Here is a 23,232-nt window from a genome sequence, read left to right as displayed (position 1 = left end):
CATAGATGGTATTGATTCACTTTTTTCGGCTCCATGTAGTCGAGGGTCTTGGGAGTATGCATGCAAAGTTTGGGGCCCATAGGACCTAAAACGGGGGAGCTATCGGGTCCCAAACATGGCCAGTTTTCACATAGGCACCAATGTAAAAATTAGATGTCCTAGGGGTACCATCTTTGGGGAGTCAGTACAGGTCGGCCTTAGGTTATAGGGGCTCCAAATTTGCACCATAGGTGCTAAAGAGTCTCCCCTACAAGTGTGCAAAGTTTGGGCTGGTTTTCACCACGTGGTTCTCCAGAAACAGGAGCTCAAAGTCAGTCACTTTGATCACATTTTGCTTCAAGCTGACCAGAGATCTATCTGGCATGCCCCCTCACCTCGGCACCCCCTCCCCCCTCAGGGGGAGGGGGTGCCGAGGTGGGGGTCCACTCGCAGCTCGATGGTGCACCAGTATGGAAGGTTTCCCAGTAATGGGAGTTCAAAGTTCAAAAGTTGGTTCAATTGGAGCTCAACTTGAAACGGTCATATTTCCTGAACCATAGATGGTATTGATTCACTTTTTTCGGCTCCATGTAGTCGGGGGTCTTGGGAGTATGCATGCAAAGTTTGGGGCCCATAGGACCTAAAACGGGGGAGCTATCGGGTCCCAAACATGGCCAGTTTTCATATAGGCACCAATGTAAAAATTAGATGTCCTAGGGGTACCATCTTTGGGGAGTCAGTACAGGTCGGCCTTAGGTTATAGGGGCTCCAAATTTGCACCATAGGTGCTAAAGAGTCTCCCCTACAAGTGTGCAAAGTTTGGGCTGGTTTTCACCACGTGGTTCTCCAGAAACAGGAGCTCAAAGTCAGTCACTTTGATCACATTTTGCTTCAAGCTGACCAGAGATCTATCTGGCATGCCCCCTCACCTTGGCACCCCCTCCCCCCTCAGGGGGAGGGGGTGCCGAGGTGGGGGTCCACTCGCAGCTCGATGGTGCACCAGTATGGAAGGTTCCCCAGTAATGGGAGTTCAAAGTTCAAAAGTTGGTTCAATTGGAGCTCAACTTGAAACGGTCATATTTCCTGAACCATACATGGGAATGATTCACTTTCTTCAGCCCCACGTAGCCCAGGGTCTTGTGAGTATGCATGCCATGTTTGGGGCAGTTTGGACCTAAAACGGGGGAGCTATCGGGTCCCAAACATGGCCAGTTTTCACATAGGCACCAATGTAAAAATTAGATGTCCTAGGGGTACCATCTTTGGGGAGTCAGTACAGGTCGGCCTTAGGTTATAGGGGCTCCAAATTTGCACCATAGGTGCTAAAGAGTCTCCCCTACAAGTGTGCAAAGTTTGGGCTGGTTTTCACCACGTGGTTCTCCAGAAACAGGAGCTCAAAGTCAGTCACTTTGATCACATTTTGCTTCAAGCTGACCAGAGATCTATCTGGCATGCCCCCTCACCTCGGCACCCCCTCCCCCCTCAGGGGGAGGGGGTGCCGAGGTGGGGGTCCACTCGCAGCTCGATGGTGCACCAGTATGGAAGGTTCCCCAGTAATGGGAGTTCAAAGTTCAAAAGTTGGTTCAATTGGAGCTCAACTTGAAACGGTCATATTTCCTGAACCATAGATGGTATTGATTCACTTTTTTCGGCTCCATGTAGTCGAGAGTCTTGGGAGTATGCATGCAAAGTTTGGGGCCCATAGGACCTAAAACGGGGGAGCTATCGGGTCCCAAACATGGCCAGTTTTCACATAGGCACCAATGTAAAAATTAGATGTCCTAGGGGTACCATCTTTGGGGAGTCAGTACAGGTCGGCCTTAGGTTATAGGGGCTCCAAATTTGCACCATAGGTGCTAAAGAGTCTCCCCTACAAGTGTGCAAAGTTTGGGCTGGTTTTCACCACGTGGTTCTCCAGAAACAGGAGCTCAAAGTCAGTCACTTTGATCACATTTTGCTTCAAGCTGACCAGAGATCTATCTGGCATGCCCCCTCACCTCGGCACCCCCTCCCCCCTCAGGGGGAGGGGGTGCCTCAGGGGGAGGGGGTGCCGAGGTGGGGGTCCACTCGCAGCTCGATGGTGCACCAGTATGGAAGGTTCCCCAGTAATGGGAGTTCAAAGTTCAAAAGTTGGTTCAATTGGAGCTCAACTTGAAACGGTCATATTTCCTGAACCATAGATGGTATTGATTCACTTTTTTCGGCTCCATGTAGTCGAGGGTCTTGGGAGTATGCATGCAAAGTTTGGGGCCCATAGGACCTAAAACGGGGGAGCTATCGGGTCCCAAACATGGCCAGTTTTCACATAGGCACCAATGTAAAAATTAGATGTCCTAGGGGTACCATCTTTGGGGAGTCAGTACAGGTCGGCCTTAGGTTATAGGGGCTCCAAATTTGCACCATAGGTGCTAAAGAGTCTCCCCTACAAGTGTGCAAAGTTTGGGCTGGTTTTCACCACGTGGTTCTCCAGAAACAGGAGCTCAAAGTCAGTCACTTTGATCACATTTTGCTTCAAGCTGACCAGAGATCTATCTGGCATGCCCCCTCACCTCGGCACCTCCTCCCCCCTCAGGGGGAGGGGGTGCCGAGGTGGGGGTCCACTCGCAGCTCGATGGTGCACCAGTATGGAAGGTTCCCCAGTAATGGGAGTTCAAAGTTCAAAAGTTGGTTCAATTGGAGCTCAACTTGAAACGGTCATATTTCCTGAACCATAGATGGTATTGATTCACTTTTTTCGGCTCCATGTAGTCGAGAGTCTTGGGAGTATGCATGCAAAGTTTGGGGCCCATAGGACCTAAAACGGGGGAGCTATCGGGTCCCAAACATGGCCAGTTTTCACATAGGCACCAATGTAAAAATTAGATGTCCTAGGGGTACCATCTTTGGGGAGTCAGTACAGGTCGGCCTTAGGTTATAGGGGCTCCAAATTTGCACCATAGGTGCTAAAGAGTCTCCCCTACAAGTGTGCAAAGTTTGGGCTGGTTTTCACCACGTGGTTCTCCAGAAACAGGAGCTCAAAGTCAGTCACTTTGATCACATTTTGCTTCAAGCTGACCAGAGATCTATCTGGCATGCCCCCTCACCTCGGCACCCCCTCCCCCCTCGGGGGAGGGGGTGCCGAGGTGGGGGTCCACTCGCAGCTCGATGGTGCACCAGTATGGAAGGTTCCCCAGTAATGGGAGTTCAAAGTTCAAAAGTTGGTTCAATTGGAGCTCAACTTGAAACGGTCATATTTCCTGAACCATAGATGGTATTGATTCACTTTTTTCGGCTCCATGTAGTCGAGGGTCTTGGGAGTATGCATGCAAAGTTTGGGGCCCATAGGACCTAAAACGGGGGAGCTATCGGGTCCCAAACATGGCCAGTTTTCACATAGGCACCAATGTAAAAATTAGATGTCCTAGGGGTACCATCTTTGGGGAGTCAGTACAGGTCGGCCTTAGGTTATAGGGGCTCCAAATTTGCACCATAGGTGCTAAAGAGTCTCCCCTACAAGTGTGCAAAGTTTGGGCTGGTTTTCACCACGTGGTTCTCCAGAAACAGGAGCTCAAAGTCAGTCACTTTGATCACATTTTGCTTCAAGCTGACCAGAGATCTATCTGGCATGCCCCCTCACCTCGGCACCCCCTCCCCCCTCAGGGGGAGGGGGTGCCGAGGTGGGGGTCCACTCGCAGCTCGATGGTGCACCAGTATGGAAGGTTCCCCAGTAATGGGAGTTCAAAGTTCAAAAGTTGGTTCAATTGGAGCTCAACTTGAAACGGTCATATTTCCTGAACCATAGATGGTATTGATTCACTTTTTTCGGCTCCATATAGTCGAGGGTCTTGGGAGTATGCATGCAAAGTTTGGGGCCCATAGGACCTAAAACGGGGAGCTATCGGGTCCCAAACATGGCCAGTTTTCACATAGGCACCAATGTAAAAATTAGATGTCCTAGGGGTACCATCTTTGGGGAGTCAGTACAGGTCGGCCTTAGGTTATAGGGGCTCCAAATTTGCACCATAGGTGCTAAAGAGTCTCCCCTACAAGTGTGCAAAGTTTGGGCTGGTTTTCACCACGTGGTTCTCCAGAAACAGGAGCTCAAAGTCAGTCACTTTGATCACATTTTGCTTCAAGCTGACCAGAGATCTATCTGGCATGCCCCCTCACCTCGGCAGCCCCTCCCCCCTCAGGGGGAGGGGGTGCCGAGGTGGGGGTCCACTCGCAGCTCGATGGTGCACCAGTATGGAAGGTTCCCCAGTAATGGGAGTTCAAAGTTCAAAAGTTGGTTCAATTGGAGCTCAACTTGAAACGGTCATATTTCCTGAACCATAGATGGTATTGATTCACTTTTTTCGGCTCCATGTAGTCGAGGGTCTTGGGAGTATGCATGCAAAGTTTGGGGCCCATAGGACCTAAAACGGGGGAGCTATCGGGTCCCAAACATGGCCAGTTTTCACATAGGCACCAATGTAAAAATTAGATGTCCTAGGGGTACCATCTTTGGGGAGTCAGTACAGGTCGGCCTTAGGTTATAGGGGCTCCAAATTTGCACCATAGGTGCTAAAGAGTCTCCCCTACAAATGTGCAAAGTTTGGGCTGGTTTTCACCACGTGGTTCTCCAGAAACAGGAGCTCAAAGTCAGTCACTTTGATCACATTTTGCTTCAAGCTGACCAGAGATCTATCTGGCATGCCCCCTCACCTCGGCACCGAGGTGGGGGTCCACTCGCAGCTCGATGGTGCACCAGTATGGAAGGTTCCCCAGTAATGGGAGTTCAAAGTTCAAAAGTATCTGGCATGCCCCCTCACCTCGGCACCGAGGTGGGGGTCCACTCGCAGCTCGATGGTGCACCAGTATGGAAGGTTCCCCAGTAATGGGAGTTCAAAGTTCAAAAGTTGGTTCAATTGGAGCTCAACTTGAAACGGTCATATTTCCTGAACCATAGATGGTATTGGTTCACCTTTTTCGGTTCCATGTAGTCGAGGGTCTTGGGAGTATGCATGCAAAGTTTGGGGCCCATAGGACCTAAAACGGGGAGCTATCGGGTCCCAAACATGGCCAGTTTTCACATAGGCACCAATGTAAAAATTAGATGTCCTAGGGGTACCATCTTTGGGGAGTCAGTACAGGTCGGCCTTAGGTTATAGGGGCTCCAAATTTGCACCATAGGTGCTAAAGAGTCTCCCCTACAAGTGTGCAAAGTTTGGGCTGGTTTTCACCACGTGGTTCTCCAGAAACAGGAGCTCAAAGTCAGTCACTTTGATCACATTTTGCTTCAAGCTGACCAGAGATCTATCTGGCATGCCCCCTCACCTCGGCACCCCCTCCCCCCTCAGGGGGAGGGGGTGCCGAGGTGGGGGTCCACTCGCAGCTCGATGGTGCACCAGTATGGAAGGTTCCCCAGTAATGGGAGTTCAAAGTTCAAAAGTTGGTTCAATTGGAGCTCAACTTGAAACGGTCATATTTCCTGAACCATAGATGGTATTGATTCACTTTTTTCGGCTCCATGTAGTCGAGGGTCTTGGGAGTATGCATGCAAAGTTTGGGGCCCATAGGACCTAAAACGGGGGAGCTATCGGGTCCCAAACATGGCCAGTTTTCACATAGGCACCAATGTAAAAATTAGATGTCCTAGGGGTACCATCTTTGGGGAGTCAGTACAGGTCGGCCTTAGGTTATAGGGGCTCCAAATTTGCACCATAGGTGCTAAAGAGTCTCCCCTACAAGTGTGCAAAGTTTGGGCTGGTTTTCACCACGTGGTTCTCCAGAAACAGGAGCTCAAAGTCAGTCACTTTGATCACATTTTGCTTCAAGCTGACCAGAGATCTATCTGGCATGCCCCCTCACCTCGGCACCGGCCTTCCCCCCTCAGGGGGAGTGGGTGCCGAGGTGGGGGTCCACTCGCAGCTCGATGGTGCACCAGTATGGAAGGTTCCCCAGTAATGGGAGTTCAAAGTTCAAAAGTTGGTTCAATTGGAGCTCAACTTGAAACGGTCATATTTCCTGAACCATAGATGGTATTGATTCACCTTTTTCGGTTCCATGTAGTCGAGGGTCTTGGGAGTATGCATGCAAAGTTTGGGGCCCATAGGACCTAAAACGGGGAGCTATCGGGTCCCAAACATGGCCAGTTTTCACATAGGCACCAATGTAAAAATTAGATGTCCTAGGGGTACCATCTTTGGGGAGTCAGTACAGGTCGGCCTTAGGTTATAGGGGCTCCAAATTTGCACCATAGGTGCTAAAGAGTCTCCCCTACAAGTGTGCAAAGTTTGGGCTGGTTTTCACCACGTGGTTCTCCAGAAACAGGAGCTCAAAGTCAGTCACTTTGATCACATTTTGCTTCAAGCTGACCAGAGATCTATCTGGCATGCCCCCTCACCTCGGCACCCCCTCCCCCCTCAGGGGGAGGGGGTGCCGAGGTGGGGGTCCACTCGCAGCTCGATGGTGCACCAGTATGGAAGGTTCCCCAGTAATGGGAGTTCAAAGTTCAAAAGTTGGTTCAATTGGAGCTCAACTTGAAACGGTCATATTTCCTGAACCATAGATGGTATTGATTCACTTTTTTCGGCTCCATGTAGTCGAGGGTCTTGGGAGTATGCATGCAAAGTTTGGGGCCCATAGGACCTAAAACGGGGGAGCTATCGGGTCCCAAACATGGCCAGTTTTCACATAGGCACCAATGTAAAAATTAGATGTCCTAGGGGTACCATCTTTGGGGAGTCAGTACAGGTCGGCCTTAGGTTATAGGGGCTCCAAATTTGCACCATAGGTGCTAAAGAGTCTCCCCTACAAGTGTGCAAAGTTTGGGCTGGTTTTCACCACGTGGTTCTCCAGAAACAGGAGCTCAAAGTCAGTCACTTTGATCACATTTTGCTTCAAGCTGACCAGAGATCTATCTGGCATGCCCCCTCACCTCGGCACCCCCTCCCCCCTCAGGGGGAGTGGGTGCCGAGGTGGGGGTCCACTCGCAGCTCGATGGTGCACCAGTATGGAAGGTTCCCCAGTAATGGGAGTTCAAAGTTCAAAAGTTGGTTCAATTGGAGCTCAACTTGAAACGGTCATATTTCCTGAACCATAGATGGTATTGATTCACCTTTTTCGGTTCCATGTAGTCGAGGGTCTTGGGAGTATGCATGCAAAGTTTGGGGCCCATAGGACCTAAAACGGGGAGCTATCGGGTCCCAAACATGGCCAGTTTTCACATAGGCACCAATGTAAAAATTAGATGTCCTAGGGGTACCATCTTTGGGGAGTCAGTACAGGTCGGCCTTAGGTTATAGGGGCTCCAAATTTGCACCATAGGTGCTAAAGAGTCTCCCCTACAAGTGTGCAAAGTTTGGGCTGGTTTTCACCACGTGGTTCTCCAGAAACAGGAGCTCAAAGTCAGTCACTTTGATCACATTTTGCTTCAAGCTGACCAGAGATCTATCTGGCATGCCCCCTCACCTTGGCACCCCCTCCCCCCTCAGGGGGAGGGGGTGCCGAGGTGGGGGTCCACTCGCAGCTTGATGGTGCACCAGTATGGAAGGTTCCCCAGTAATGGGAGTTCAAAGTTCAAAAGTTGGTTCAATTGGAGCTCAACTTGAAACGGTCATATTTCCTGAACCATAGATGGTATTGATTCACTTTTTTGGCTCCATGTAGTCGAGGGTCTTGGGAGTATCCATGCAAAGTTTGGGGCCCATAGGACCTAAAACGGGGGAGCTATCGGGTCCCAAACATGGCCAGTTTTCACATAGGCACCAATGTAAAAATTAGATGTCCTATGGGTACCATCTTTGGGGAGTCAGTACAGGTCGGCCTTAGGTTATAGGGGGCTCCAAATTTGCACCATAGGTGCTAAAGAGTCTCCCCTACAAGTGTGCAAAGTTTGGGCTGGTTTTCACCACGTGGTTCTCCAGAAACAGGAGCTCAAAGTCAGTCACTTTGATCACATTTTGCTTCAAGCTGACCAGAGATCTATCTGGCATGCCCCCTCACCTCGGCACCCCCTCCCCCCTCAGGGGGAGGGGGTGCCAAGGTGGGGGTCCACTCGCAGCTCGATGGTGCACCAGTATGGAAGGTTCCCCAGTAATGGGAGTTCAAAGTTCAAAAGTTGGTTCAATTGGAGCTCAACTTGAAACGGTCATATTTCCTGAACCATAGATGGTATTGATTCACTTTTTTCGGCTCCATGTAGTCGAGGGTCTTGGGAGTATGCATGCAAAGTTTGGGGCCCATAGGACCTAAAACGGGGGAGCTATCGGGTCCCAAACATGGCCAGTTTTCACATAGGCACCAATGTAAAAATTAGATGTCCTATGGGTACCATCTTTGGGGAGTCAGTACAGGTCGGCCTTAGGTTATAGGGGCTCCAAATTTGCACCATAGGTGCTAAAGAGTCTCCCCTACAAGTGTGCAAAGTTTGGGCTGGTTTTCACCACGTGGTTCTCCAGAAACAGGAGCTCAAAGTCAGTCACTTTGATCACATTTTGCTTCAAGCTGACCAGAGATCTATCTGGCATGCCCCCTCACCTCGGCACCCCCTCCCCCCTCAGGGGGAGGGGTGCCGAGGTGGGGGTCCACTCGCAGCTCGATGGTGCACCAGTATGGAAGGTTCCCCAGTAATGGGAGTTCAAAGTTCAAAAGTTGGTTCAATTGGAGCTCAACTTGAAACGGTCATATTTCCTGAACCATAGATGGTATTGATTCACTTTTTTTCGGCTCCATGTAGTCGAGGGTCTTGGGAGTATGCATGCAAAGTTTGGGGCCCATAGGACCTAAAACGGGGGAGCTATCGGGTCCCAAACATGGCCAGTTTTCACATAGGCACCAATGTAAAAATTAGATGTCCTAGGGGTACCATCTTTGGGGAGTCAGTACAGGTCGGCCTTAGGTTATAGGGGCTCCAAATTTGCACCATAGGTGCTAAAGAGTCTCCCCTACAAGTGTGCAAAGTTTGGGCTGGTTTTCACCACGTGGTTCTCCAGAAACAGGAGCTCAAAGTCAGTCACTTTGATCACATTTTGCTTCAAGCTGACCAGAGATCTATCTGGCATGCCCCCTCACCTCGGCACCCCCTCCCCCCTCAGGGGGAGGGGGTGCCGAGGTGGGGGTCCACTCGCAGCTCGATGGTGCACCAGTATGGAAGGTTCCCCAGTAATGGGAGTTCAAAGTTCAAAAGTTGTTCAATTGGAGCTCAACTTGAAACGGTCATATTTCCTGAACCATAGATGGTATTGATTCACTTTTTTCGGCTCCATGTAGTCGAGGGTCTTGGGAGTATGCATGCAAAGTTTGGGGCCCATAGGACCTAAAACGGGGGAGCTATCGGGTCCCAAACATGGCCAGTTTTCACATAGGCACCAATGTAAAAATTAGATGTCCTAGGGGTACCATCTTTGGGGAGTCAGTACAGGTCGGCCTTAGGTTATAGGGGCTCCAAATTTGCACCATAGGTGCTAAAGAGTCTCCCCTACAAGTGTGCAAAGTTTGGGCTGGTTTTCACCACGTGGTTCTCCAGAAACAGGAGCTCAAAGTCAGTCACTTTGATCACATTTTGCTTCAAGCTGACCAGAGATCTATCTGGCATGCCCCCTCACCTCGGCACCCCCTCCCCCCTCAGGGGGAGGGGGTGCCGAGGTGGGGGTCCACTCGCAGCTCGATGGTGCACCAGTATGGAAGGTTCCCCAGTAATGGGAGTTCAAAGTTCAAAAGTTGGTTCAATTGGAGCTCAACTTGAAACGGTCATATTTCCTGAACCATAGATGGTATTGATTCACTTTTTTCGGCTCCATGTAGTCGAGGGTCAGTCGAGGGGTCTTGGGAGTATGCATGCAAAGTTTGGGGCCCATAGGACCTAAAAACGGGGGAGCTATCGGGTCCCAAACATGGCCAGTTTCACATAGGCACCAATGTAAAAATAAGATGTCCCTAGGGGTACCATCTTTGGGAGTCAGTACAGGTCGGCCTTAGGTTATAGGGGCTCCAAATTTGCACATAGGTGCTAAAGAGTCTCCCCAACAAGTGTGCAAAGTTTGGGCTGGTTTTCACCACGTGGTTCTCCAGAAACAGGAGCTCAAAGTCAGTCACTTTGATCACATTTTGCTTCAAGCTGACCAGAGATCTATCTGCATGCCCCCTCACCTCGGCACCCCCTCCCACCTCAGGGGGAGGGGGTGCCGAGGTGGGGTCCACTCGCAGCTCGATGGTGCACCAGTATGGAAGTTTCCCAGTATGGGAGTTCAAAGTTCAAAGTGGTTCAATTGGAGCTCAACTTGAAAACGGTCATATTTCCTGAACCATAGATGGTATTGATTCACTTTTTTCGGCTCCATGTAGTCGAGGGTCTTGGGAGTATGCATGCAAAGTTTGGGCCCATAGGACCTAAAACGGGGGAGCTATCGGGTCCCAAACATGGCCAGTTTTCACATAGGCACCAATGTAAAAAAATTAGATGTCTAGGGGTACCATCTTTGGGGAGTCAGTACAGGTCGGCCTTAGGTTATAGGGGCTCCAAATTTGCACCATAGGTGCTAAAGAGTCTCCCTACAAGTGTGCAAGTTTGGGCTGGTTTTTCACCACGTGGTTCTCCAGAATCAGGAGCTCAAAGTCAGTCACTTTGATCACATTTTGCCTTCAAGCTGACCAGAGGATCTATCTGGCATGCCCCCTCACCTTGGCACCCCCTCCCCCTCAGGGGGAGGGGGTGCGAGGTGGGGGTCCACTCGCAGCTCGATGGTGCACCAGTATGGAAGGTTTCCCAGTAATGGGAGTTCAAAGTTCAAAAGTTGTTCAATTGGAGCTCAACTTGAAACGGTCATTTTTCCTGAACCCAATAGATGGTATTGATTCACTTTTTTCGGCTCCATGTAGTCGAGGGCCCTGGGAGTATGCATGCAAAGTTTGTGGCCCATAGGACCTAAAACGGGGGAGCTATCGGGTCCCAAACATGGCCAGTTTTCACATAGGCCACCATGTAAAAATTAGATGTCCTAGGGGTACCATCTTTGGGGAGTCAGTACAGGTCGGCCTTAGGTATAGGGGCTCCAAATTTGCACCATAGGTGCTAAAGAGTCTCCCCTACAAGTGTGGCAAAGTTTGGGCTGGTTTTCACACGTGGTTCTCCAGAAACAGGAGCTCAAAGTCAGTCACTTTGATCACATTTTAGCTTCAAGCTGACCAGAGATCTATCTGGCATGCCCCCTCACCTCGGCACCCCATCCCCCCTCAGGGGGAGGGGGTGCCGAGGTGGGGGTCCACTCGCAGCTCGATGGTGCACCAGTATGGAAGGTTTCCCAGTAATGGGAATTCAAAGTTCAAAAGTTGGTTCAATTGGAGCTCAACTTGAACGGTCATATTTCCTGAACCAATAGATGGTATTGATTCACTTTTTTCGTCTCCATGTAGTCGAGGGTCTTGGGAGTATGCATGCAAAGTTTGGGGCCCATAGGACCTAAAACGGGGGAGCTATCGGGTCCCAAACATGGCCAGTTTTCACATAGGCACCAATGTAAAAATTAGATGTCCTAGGGGTACCATCTTTGGGGAGTCAGTACAGGTCGGCCTTAGGTTATAGGGGCTCCAAATTTGCACCATAGGTGCTAAAGAGTCTCCCCTACAAGTGTGCAAGTTTGGGCTGGTTTTCACCACGTGGTTCTCCCAGAAACAGGAGCTCAAAGTCAGTCACTTTGATCACATTTTGCTTCAAGCTGACCAGAGATCTATCTGGCATGCCCCCTCACCTCGGCACCCCCTCCCCCCTCAGGGGGAGGGGGTGCCGAGGTGGGGGTCCAACTGCAGCTCGATGGTGCACCAGTATGGAAGGTTCCCCAGTAATGGAGTTCAAAGTTCAAAAGTTGGTTCATTGGAGCTCAACTTGAAACGGTCATATTTCCTGAACCATAGATGGTATTGATTCACTTTTTTCGGCTCCATGTAGTCGAGGGTCTTGGGAGTATGCATGCAAAGTTTGGGGCCCATAGGACCTAAAACGGGGGAGCTATCGGGTCCCAAACATGGCCAGTTTTCACATAGGCACCAATGTAAAAATTAGATGTCCTAGGGGTACCATCTTTGGGGAGTCAGTACAGGTCGGCCTTAGGTTATAGGGGCTCCAAATTTGCACCATAGGTGCTAAAGAGTCTCCCCTACAAGTGTGCAAAGTTTGGGCTGGTTTTCACCACGTGGTTCTCCAGAAACAGGAGCTCAAAGTCAGTCACTTTGATCACATTTTGCTTCAAGCTGACCAGAGATCTATCTGGCATGCCCCCTCACCTCGGCACCCCCTCCCCCCTCAGGGGGAGGGGGTGCCGAGGTGGGGGTCCACTCGCAGCTCGATGGTGCACCAGTATGGAAGGGTTCCCCAGTAATGGGAGTTCAAAGTTCAAAAGTTGGTTCAATTGGAGCTCAACTTGAAACGGTCATATTTCCTGAACCATAGATGGTATTGATTCACTTTTTTCGGCTCCATGTAGTCGAGGGTCTTGGGAGTATGCATGCAAAGTTTGGGGCCCATAGGACCTAAAACGGGGAGCTATCGGGTCCCAAACATGGCCAGTTTTCACATAGGCACCAATGTAAAAATTAGATGTCCTAGGGGTACCATCTTTGGGGAGTCAGTACAGGTCGGCCTTAGGTTATAGGGGCTCCAAATTTGCACCATAGGTGCTAAAGAGTCTCCCCTACAAGTGTGCAAAGTTTGGGCTGGTTTTCACCACGTGGTTCTCCAGAACAGGAGCTCAAAGTCAGTCACTTTGATCACATTTTGCTTCAAGCTGACCAGAGATCTATCTGGCATGCCCCCTCACCTCGGCACCCCCTCCCCCCTCAGGGGGAGGGGGTGCCGAGGTGGGGGTCCACTCGCAGCTCGATGGTGCACCAGTATGGAAGGTTCCCCAGTAATGGAGTTCAAAGTTCAAAAGTTGGTTCAATTGGAGCTCAACTTGAAACGGTCATATTTCCTGAACCATAGATGGTATTGATTCACTTTTTTCGGCTCCATGTAGTCGAGGGTCTTGGGAGTATGCATGCAAAGTTTGGGGCCCATAGGACCTAAAACGGGGGAGCTCGGGTCCCAAACATGGCCAGTTTTCACATAGGCACCAATGTAAAAATTAGATGTCCTAGGGGTACCATCTTTGGGGAGTCAGTACAGGTCGGCCTTAGGTTATAGGGGCTCCAAATTTGCACCATAGGTGCTAAAGAGTCTCCCCTACAAGTGTGCAAAGTTTGGGCTGGTTTTCACCACGTGGTTCTCCAGAAACAGGAGCTCAAAGTCAGTCACTTTGATCACATTTTGCTTCAAGCTGACCAGAGATCTATCTGGCATGCCCCCTCACCTCGGCACCCCCTCCCCCTCAGGGGGAGGGGGTGCCGAGGTGGGGGTCCACTCGCAGCTCGATGGTGCACCAGTATGGAAGGTTCCCCAGTAATGGGAGTTCAAAGTTCAAAAGTTGGTTCAATTGGAGCTCAACTTGAAACGGTCATATTTCCTGAACCATAGATGGTATTGATTCACTTTTTTCGGCTCCATGTAGTCGAGGGTCTTGGGAGTATGCATGCAAAGTTTGGGGCCCATAGGACCTAAAACGGGGGAGCTATCGGGTCCCAAACATGGCCAGTTTTCACATAGGCACCAATGTAAAAATTAGATGTCCTAGGGGTACCATCTTTGGGGAGTCAGTACAGGTCGGCCTTAGGTTATAGGGGCTCCAAATTTGCACCATAGGTGCTAAAGAGTCTCCCCTACAAGTGTGCAAAGTTTGGGCTGGTTTTCACCACGTGGTTCTCCAGAAACAGGAGCTCAAGGTCAGTCACTTTGATCACATTTTGCTTCAAGCTGACCAGAGATCTATCTGGCATGCCCCCTCACCTCGGCACCCCCTCCCCCCTCAGGGGGAGGGGGTGCCGAGGTGGGGGTCCACTCGCAGCTCGATGGTGCACCAGTATGGAAGGTTCCCCAGTAATGGGAGTTCAAAGTTCAAAAGTTGGTTCAATTGGAGCTCAACTTGAAACGGTCATATTTCCTGAACCATAGATGGTATTGATTCACTTTTTTCGGCTCCATGTAGTCGAGGGTCTTGGGAGTATGCATGCAAAGTTTGGGGCCCATAGGACCTAAAACGGGGGAGCTATCGGGTCCCAAACATGGCCAGTTTTCACATAGGCACCAATGTAAAAATTAGATGTCCTAGGGGTACCATCTTTGGGGAGTCAGTACAGGTCGGCCTTAGGTTATAGGGGCTCCAAATTTGCACCATAGGTGCTAAAGAGTCTCCCCTACAAGTGTGCAAAGTTTGGGCTGGTTTTCACCACGTGGTTCTCCAGAAACAGGAGCTCAAAGTCAGTCACTTTGATCACATTTTGCTTCAAGCTGACCAGAGATCTATCTGGCATGCCCCCTCACCTCGGCACCCCCTCCCCCCTCAGGGGGAGGGGGTGCCGAGGTGGGGGTCCACTCGCAGCTCGATGGTGCACCAGTATGGAAGGTTCCCCAGTAATGGGAGTTCAAAGTTCAAAAGTTGGTTCAATTGGAGCTCAACTTGAAACGGTCATATTTCCTGAACCATAGATGGTATTGATTCACTTTTTTCGGCTCCATGTAGTCGAGGGTCTTGGGAGTATGCATGCAAAGTTTGGGGCCCATAGGACCTAAAACGGGGGAGCTATCGGGTCCCAAACATGGCCAGTTTTCACATAGGCACCAATGTAAAAATTAGATGTCCTAGGGGTACCATCTTTGGGGAGTCAGTACAGGTCGGCCTTAGGTTATAGGGGCTCCAAATTTGCACCATAGGTGCTAAAGAGTCTCCCCTACAAGTGTGCAAAGTTTGGGCTGGTTTTCACCACGTGGTTCTCCAGAAACAGGAGCTCAAAGTCAGTCACTTTGATCACATTTTGCTTCAAGCTGACCAGAGATCTATCTGGCATGCCCCCTCACCTCGGCACCCCCTCCCCCCTCAGGGGGAGGGGGTGCCGAGGTGGGGGTCCACTCGCAGCTCGATGGTGCACCAGTATGGAAGGTTCCCCAGTAATGGGAGTTCAAAGTTCAAAAGTTGGTTCAATTGGAGCTCAACTTGAAACGGTCATATTTCCTGAACCATAGATGGTATTGATTCACTTTTTTCGGCTCCATGTAGTCGAGGGTCTTGGGAGTATGCATGCAAAGTTTGGGGCCCATAGGACCTAAAACGGGGGAGCTATCGGGTCCCAAACATGGCCAGTTTTCACATAGGCACCAATGTAAAAATTAGATGTCCTAGGGGTACCATCTTTGGGGAGTCAGTACAGGTCGGCCTTAGGTTATAGGGGCTCCAAATTTGCACCATAGGTGCTAAAGAGTCTCCCCTACAAGTGTGCAAAGTTTGGGCTGGTTTTCACCACGTGGTTCTCCAGAAACAGGAGCTCAAAGTCAGTCACTTTGATCACATTTTGCTTCAAGCTGACCAGAGATCTATCTGGCATGCCCCCTCACCTCGGCACCCCCTCCCCCCTCAGGGGGAGGGGGTGCCGAGGTGGGGGTCCACTCGCAGCTCGATGGTGCACCAGTATGGAAGGTTCCCCAGTAATGGGAGTTCAAAGTTCAAAAGTTGGTTCAATTGGAGCTCAACTTGAAACGGTCATATTTCCTGAACCATAGATGGTATTGATTCACTTTTTTCGGCTCCATGTAGTCGAGGGTCTTGGGAGTATGCATGCAAAGTTTGGGGCCCATAGGACCTAAAACGGGGGAGCTATCGGGTCCCAAACATGGCCAGTTTTCACATAGGCACCAATGTAAAAATTAGATGTCCTAGGGGTACCATCTTTGGGGAGTCAGTACAGGTCGGCCTTAGGTTATAGGGGCTCCAAATTTGCACCATAGGTGCTAAAGAGTCTCCCCTACAAGTGTGCAAAGTTTGGGCTGGTTTTCACTACGTGGTTCTCCAGAAACAGGAGCTCAAAGTCAGTCACTTTGATCACATTTTGCTTCAAGCTGACCAGAGATCTATCTGGCATGCCCCCTCACCTCGGCACCCCCTCCCCCTGAGGGGGGAGGGGGTGCCGAGGTGGGGGTCCACTCGCAGCTCGATGGTGCACCAGTATGGAAGGTTCCCCAGTAATGGGAGTTCAAAGTTCAAAAGTTGGTTCAATTGGAGCTCAACTTGAAACGGTCATATTTCCTGAACCATAGATGGTATTGATTCACTTTTTTCGGCTCCATGTAGTCGAGGGTCTTGGGAGTATGCATGCAAAGTTTGGGGCCCATAGGACCTAAAACGGGGGAGCTATCGGGTCCCAAACATGGCCAGTTTTCACATAGGCACCAATGTAAAAATTAGATGTCCTAGGGGTACCATCTTTGGGGAGTCAGTACAGGTCGGCCTTAGGTTATAGGGGCTCCAAATTTGCACCATAGGTGCTAAAGAGTCTCCCCTACAAGTGTGCAAAGTTTGGGCTGGTTTTCACTACGTGGTTCTCCAGAAACAGGAGCTCAAAGTCAGTCACTTTGATCACATTTTGCTTCAAGCTGACCAGAGATCTATCTGGCATGCCCCCTCACCTCGGCACCCCCTCCCCCTGAGGGGGGAGGGGGTGCCGAGGTGGGGGTCCACTCGCAGCTCGATGGTGCACCAGTATGGAAGGTTCCCCAGTAATGGGAGTTCAAAGTTCAAAAGTTGGTTCAATTGGAGCTCAACTTGAAACGGTCATATTTCCTGAACCATAGATGGTATTGATTCACTTTTTTCGGCTCCATGTAGTCGAGGGTCTTGGGAGTATGCATGCAAAGTTTGGGGCCCATAGGACCTAAAACGGGGGAGCTATCGGGTCCCAAACATGGCCAGTTTTCACATAGGCACCAATGTAAAAATTAGATGTCCTAGGGGTACCATCTTTGGGGAGTCAGTACAGGTCGGCCTTAGGTTATAGGGGCTCCAAATTTGCACCATAGGTGCTAAAGAGTCTCCCCTACAAGTGTGCAAAGTTTGGGCTGGTTTTCACCACGTGGTTCTCCAGAAACAGGAGCTCAAAGTCAGTCACTTTGATCACATTTTGCTTCAAGCTGACCAGAGATCTATCTGGCATGCCCCCTCACCTCGGCACCCCCTCCCCCCTCAGGGGGAGGGGGTGCCGAGGTGGGGGTCCACTCGCAGCTCGATGGTGCACCAGTATGGAAGGTTTCCCAGTAATGGGAGTTCAAAGTTCAAAAGTTGGTTCAATTGGAGCTCAACTTGAAACGGTCATATTTCCTGAACCATAGATGGTATTGATTCACTTTTTTCGGCTCCATGTAGTCGAGGGTCTTGGGAGTATGCATGCAAAGTTTGGGGCCCATAGGACCTAAAACGGGGAGCTATCGGGTCCCAAACATGGCCAGTTTTCACATAGGCACCAATGTAAAAATTAGATGTCCTAGGGGTACCATCTTTGGGGAGTCAGTACAGGTCGGCCTTAGGTTATAGGGGCTCCAAATTTGCACCATAGGTGCTAAAGAGTCTCCCCTACAAGTGTGCAAAGTTTGGGCTGGTTTTCACCACGTGGTTCTCCAGAAACAGGAGCTCAAAGTCAGTCACTTTGATCACATTTTGCTTCAAGCTGACCAGAGATCTATCTGGCATGCCCCCTCACCTCGGCACCCCCTCCCCCCTCAGGGGGAGGGGGTGCCGAGGTGGGGGTCCACTCGCAGCTCGATGGTGCACCAGTATGGAAGGTTTCCCAGTAATGGGAGTTCAAAGTTCAAAAGTTGGTTCAATTGGAGCTCAACTTGAAACGGTCATATTTCCTGAACCATAGATGGTATTGATTCACTTTTTTCGGCTCCATGTAGTCGAGGGTCTTGGGAGTATGCATGCAAAGTTTGGGGCAGTTTGGACCTAAAACGGGGGAGCTATCGGGTCCCAAACATGGCCAGTTTTCACATAGGCACCAATGTAAAAATTAGATGTCCTAGGGGTACCATCTTTGGGGAGTCAGTACAGGTCGGCCTTAGGTTATAGGGGCTCCAAATTTGCACCATAGGTGCTAAAGAGTCTCCCCTACAAGTGTGCAAAGTTTGGGCTGGTTTTCACCACGTGGTTCTCCAGAAACAGGAGCTCAAAGTCAGTCACTTTGATCACATTTTGCTTCAAGCTGACCAGAGATCTATCTGGCATGCCCCCTCACCTCGGCACCCCCTCCCCCCTCAGGGGGAGGGGGTGCCGAGGTGGGGGTCCACTCGCAGCTCGATGGTGCACCAGTATGGAAGGTTCCCCAGTAATGGGAGTTCAAAGTTCAAAAGTTGGTTCAATTGGAGCTCAACTTGAAACGGTCATATTTCCTGAACCATAGATGGTATTGATTCACTTTTTTCGGCTCCATGTAGTCGAGGGTCTTGGGAGTATGCATGCAAAGTTTGGGGCCCATAGGACCTAAAACGGGGAGCTATCGGGTCCCAAACATGGCCAGTTTTCACATAGGCACCAATGTAAAAATTAGATGTCCTAGGGGTACCATCTTTGGGGAGTCAGTACAGGTCGGCCTTAGGTTATAGGGGCTCCAAATTTGCACCATAGGTGCTAAAGAGTCTCCCCTACAAGTGTGCAAAGTTTGGGCTGGTTTTCACCACGTGGTTCTCCAGAAACAGGAGCTCAAAGTCAGTCACTTTGATCACATTTTGCTTCAAGCTGACCAGAGATCTATCTGGCATGCCCCCTCACCTCGGCACCCCCTCCCCCCTCAGGGGGAGGGGGTGCCGAGGTGGGGGTCCACTCGCAGCTCGATGGTGCACCAGTATGGAAGGTTTCCCAGTAATGGGAGTTCAAAGTTCAAAAGTTGGTTCAATTGGAGCTCAACTTGAAACGGTCATATTTCCTGAACCATAGATGGTATTGATTCACTTTTTTCGGCTCCATGTAGTCGAGGGTCTTGGGAGTATGCATGCAAAGTTTGGGGCAGTTTGGACCTAAAACGGGGGAGCTATCGGGTCCCAAACATGGCCAGTTTTCACATAGGCACCAATGTAAAAATTAGATGTCCTAGGGGTACCATCTTTGGGGAGTCAGTACAGGTCGGCCTTAGGTTATAGGGGCTCCAAATTTGCACCATAGGTGCTAAAGAGTCTCCCCTACAAGTGTGCAAAGTTTGGGCTGGTTTTCACCACGTGGTTCTCCAGAAACAGGAGCTCAAAGTCAGTCACTTTGATCACATTTTGCTTCAAGCTGACCAGAGATCTATCTGGCATGCCCCCTCACCTCGGCACCCCCTCCCCCCTCAGGGGGAGGGGGTGCCGAGGTGGGGGTCCACTCGCAGCTCGATGGTGCACCAGTATGGAAGGTTTCCCAGTAATGGGAGTTCAAAGTTCAAAAGTTGGTTCAATTGGAGCTCAACTTGAAACGGTCATATTTCCTGAACCATAGATGGTATTGATTCACTTTTTTCGGCTCCATGTAGTCGAGGGTCTTGGGAGTATGCATGCAAAGTTTGGGGCAGTTTGGACCTAAAACGGGGGAGCTATCGGGTCCCAAACATGGCCAGTTTTCACATAGGCACCAATGTAAAAATTAGATGTCCTAGGGGTACCATCTTTGGGGAGTCAGTACAGGTCGGCCTTAGGTTATAGGGGCTCCAAATTTGCACCATAGGTGCTAAAGAGTCTCCCCTACAAGTCTGCAAAGTTTGGGCTGGTTTTCACCACGTGGTTCTCCAGAAACAGGAGCTCAAAGTCAGTCACTTTGATCACATTTTGCTTCAAGCTGACCAGAGATCTATCTGGCATGCCCCCTCACCTCGGCACCCCCTCCCCCCTCAGGGGGAGGGGGTGCCGAGGTGGGGGTCCACTCGCAGCTCGATGGTGCACCAGTATGGAAGGTTCCCCAGTAATGGGAGTTCAAAGTTCAAAAGTTGGTTCAATTGGAGCTCAACTTGAAACGGTCATATTTCCTGAACCATAGATGGTATTGATTCACTTTTTTCGGCTCCATGTAGTCGAGGGTCTTGGGAGTATGCATGCAAAGTTTGGGGCCCATAGGACCTAAAACGGGGAGCTATCGGGTCCCAAACATGGCCAGTTTTCACATAGGCACCAATGTAAAAATTAGATGTCCTAGGGGTACCATCTTTGGGGAGTCAGTACAGGTCGGCCTTAGGTTATAGGGGCTCCAAATTTGCACCATAGGTGCTAAAGAGTCTCCCCTACAAGTGTGCAAAGTTTGGGCTGGTTTTCACCACGTGGTTCTCCAGAAACAGGAGCTCAAAGTCAGTCACTTTGATCACATTTTGCTTCAAGCTGACCAGAGATCTATCTGGCATGCCCCCTCACCTCGGCACCCCCTCCCCCCTCAGGGGGAGGGGGTGCCGAGGTGGGGGTCCACTCGCAGCTCGATGGTGCACCAGTATGGAAGGTTTCCCAGTAATGGGAGTTCAAAGTTCAAAAGTTGGTTCAATTGGAGCTCAACTTGAAACGGTCATATTTCCTGAACCATAGATGGTATTGATTCACTTTTTCGGCTCCATGTAGTCGAGGGTCTTGGGAGTATGCATGTAAAGTTTGGGGCAGTTTGGACCTAAAACGGGGGAGCTATCGGGTCCCAAACATGGCCAGTTTTCACATAGGCACCAATGTAAAAATTAGATGTCCTAGGGGTACCATCTTTGGGGAGTCAGTACAGGTCGGCCTTAGGTTATAGGGGCTCCAAATTTGCACCATAGGTGCTAAAGAGTCTCCCCTACAAGTGTGCAAAGTTTGGGCTGGTTTTCACCACGTGGTTCTCCAGAAACAGGAGCTCAAAGTCAGTCACTTTGATCACATTTTGCTTCAAGCTGACCAGAGATCTATCTGGCATGCCCCCTCACCTCGGCACCCCCTCCCCCCTCAGGGGGAGGGGGTGCCGAGGTGGGGGTCCACTCGCAGCTCGATGGTGCACCAGTATGGAAGGTTCCCCAGTAATGGGAGTTCAAAGTTCAAAAGTTGGTTCAATTGGAGCTCAACTTGAAACGGTCATATTTCCTGAACCATAGATGGTATTGATTCACTTTTTTCGGCTCCATGTAGTCGAGGGTCTTGGGAGTATGCATGCAAAGTTTGGGGCCCATAGGACCTAAAACGGGGGAGCTATCGGGTCCCAAACATGGCCAGTTTTCACATAGGCACCAATGTAAAAATTAGATGTCCTAGGGGTACCATCTTTGGGGAGTCAGTACAGGTCGGCCTTAGGTTATAGGGGCTCCAAATTTGCACCATAGGTGCTAAAGAGTCTCCCCTACAAGTGTGCAAAGTTTGGGCTGGTTTTCACCACGTGGTTCTCCAGAAACAGGAGCTCAAAGTCAGTCACTTTGATCACATTTTGCTTCAAGCTGACCAGAGATCTATCTGGCATGCCCCCTCACCTCGGCACCCCCTCCCCCCTCAGGGGGAGGGGGTGCCGAGGTGGGGGTCCACTCGCAGCTCGATGGTGCACCAGTATGGAAGGTTTCCCAGTAATGGGAGTTCAAAGTTCAAAAGTTGGTTCAATTGGAGCTCAACTTGAAACGGTCATATTTCCTGAACCATAGATGGTATTGATTCACTTTTTTCGGCTCCATGTAGTCGAGGGTCTTGGGAGTATGCATGTAAAGTTTGGGGCAGTTTGGACCTAAAACGGGGGAGCTATCGGGTCCCAAACATGGCCAGTTTTCACATAGGCACCAATGTAAAAATTAGATGTCCTAGGGGTACCATCTTTGGGGAGTCAGTACAGGTCGGCCTTAGGTTATAGGGGCTCCAAATTTGCACCATAGGTGCTAAAGAGTCTCCCCTACAAGTGTGCAAAGTTTGGGCTGGTTTTCACCACGTGGTTCTCCAGAAACAGGAGCTCAAAGTCAGTCACTTTGATCACATTTTGCTTCAAGCTGACCAGAGATCTATCTGGCATGCCCCCTCACCTCGGCACCCCCTCCCCCCTCAGGGGGAGGGGGTGCCGAGGTGGGGGTCCACTCGCAGCTCGATGGTGCACCAGTATGGAAGGTTCCCCAGTAATGGGAGTTCAAAGTTCAAAAGTTGGTTCAATTGGAGCTCAACTTGAAACGGTCATATTTCCTGAACCATAGATGGTATTGATTCACTTTTTTCGGCTCCATGTAGTCGAGGGTCTTGGGAGTATGCATGCAAAGTTTGGGGCCCATAGGACCTAAAACGGGGGAGCTATCGGGTCCCAAACATGGCCAGTTTTCACATAGGCACCAATGTAAAAATTAGATGTCCTAGGGGTACCATCTTTGGGGAGTCAGTACAGGTCGGCCTTAGGTTATAGGGGCTCCAAATTTGCACCATAGGTGCTAAAGAGTCTCCCCTACAAGTGTGCAAAGTTTGGGCTGGTTTTCACCACGTGGTTCTCCAGAAACAGGAGCTCAAAGTCAGTCACTTTGATCACATTTTGCTTCAAGCTGACCAGAGATCTATCTGGCATGCCCCCTCACCTCGGCACCCCCTCCCCCTCAGGGGGAGGGGGTGCCGAGGTGGGGGTCCACTCGCAGCTCGATGGTGCACCAGTATGGAAGGTTTCCCAGTAATGGGAGTTCAAAGTTCAAAAGTTGGTTCAATTGGAGCTCAACTTGAAACGGTCATATTTCCTGAACCATAGATGGTATTGATTCACTTTTTTCGGCTCCATGTAGTCGAGGGTCTTGGGAGTATGCATGCAAAGTTTGGGGCCCATAGGACCTAAAACGGGGGAGCTATCGGGTCCCAAACATGGCCAGTTTTCACATAGGCACCAATGTAAAAATTAGATGTCCTAGGGGTACCATCTTTGGGGAGTCAGTACAGGTCGGCCTTAGGTTATAGGGGCTCCAAATTTGCACCATAGGTGCTAAAGAGTCTCCCCTACAAGTGTGCAAAGTTTGGGCTGGTTTTCACCACGTGGTTCTCCAGAAACAGGAGCTCAAAGTCAGTCACTTTGATCACATTTTGCTTCAAGCTGACCAGAGATCTATCTGGCATGCCCCCTCACCTCGGCACCCCCTCCCCCCTCAGGGGGAGGGGGTGCCGAGGTGGGGGTCCACTCGCAGCTCGATGGTGCACCAGTATGGAAGGTTCCCCAGTAATGGGAGTTCAAAGTTCCAAAGTTGGTTCAATTGGAGCTCAACTTTAAACGGTCATATTTCCCGAACCATACATGGGAATGATTCACTTTCTTCAGCCCCACGTAGCCCAGGGTCTTGTGAGTATGCATGCCATGTTTGGGGCAGTTTGGACCTAAAACGGGGGAGCTATCGGGTCCCAAACATGGCCAGTTTTCACATAGGCACCAATGTAAAAATTAGATGTCCTAGGGGTACCATCTTTGGGGAGTC

This window comes from Lithobates pipiens, unplaced genomic scaffold (assembly GCF_037356315.1).
Source record: "Lithobates pipiens isolate NorthernLeopardFrog02 unplaced genomic scaffold, aLitPip1_a1.2 Scaffold_83, whole genome shotgun sequence".
Classification (NCBI taxonomy): domain Eukaryota; kingdom Metazoa; phylum Chordata; class Amphibia; order Anura; family Ranidae; genus Lithobates; species Lithobates pipiens.
The sequence above is the reverse complement of the archived record's forward strand: the minus strand, read 5'-3'. Positions refer to the sequence as shown.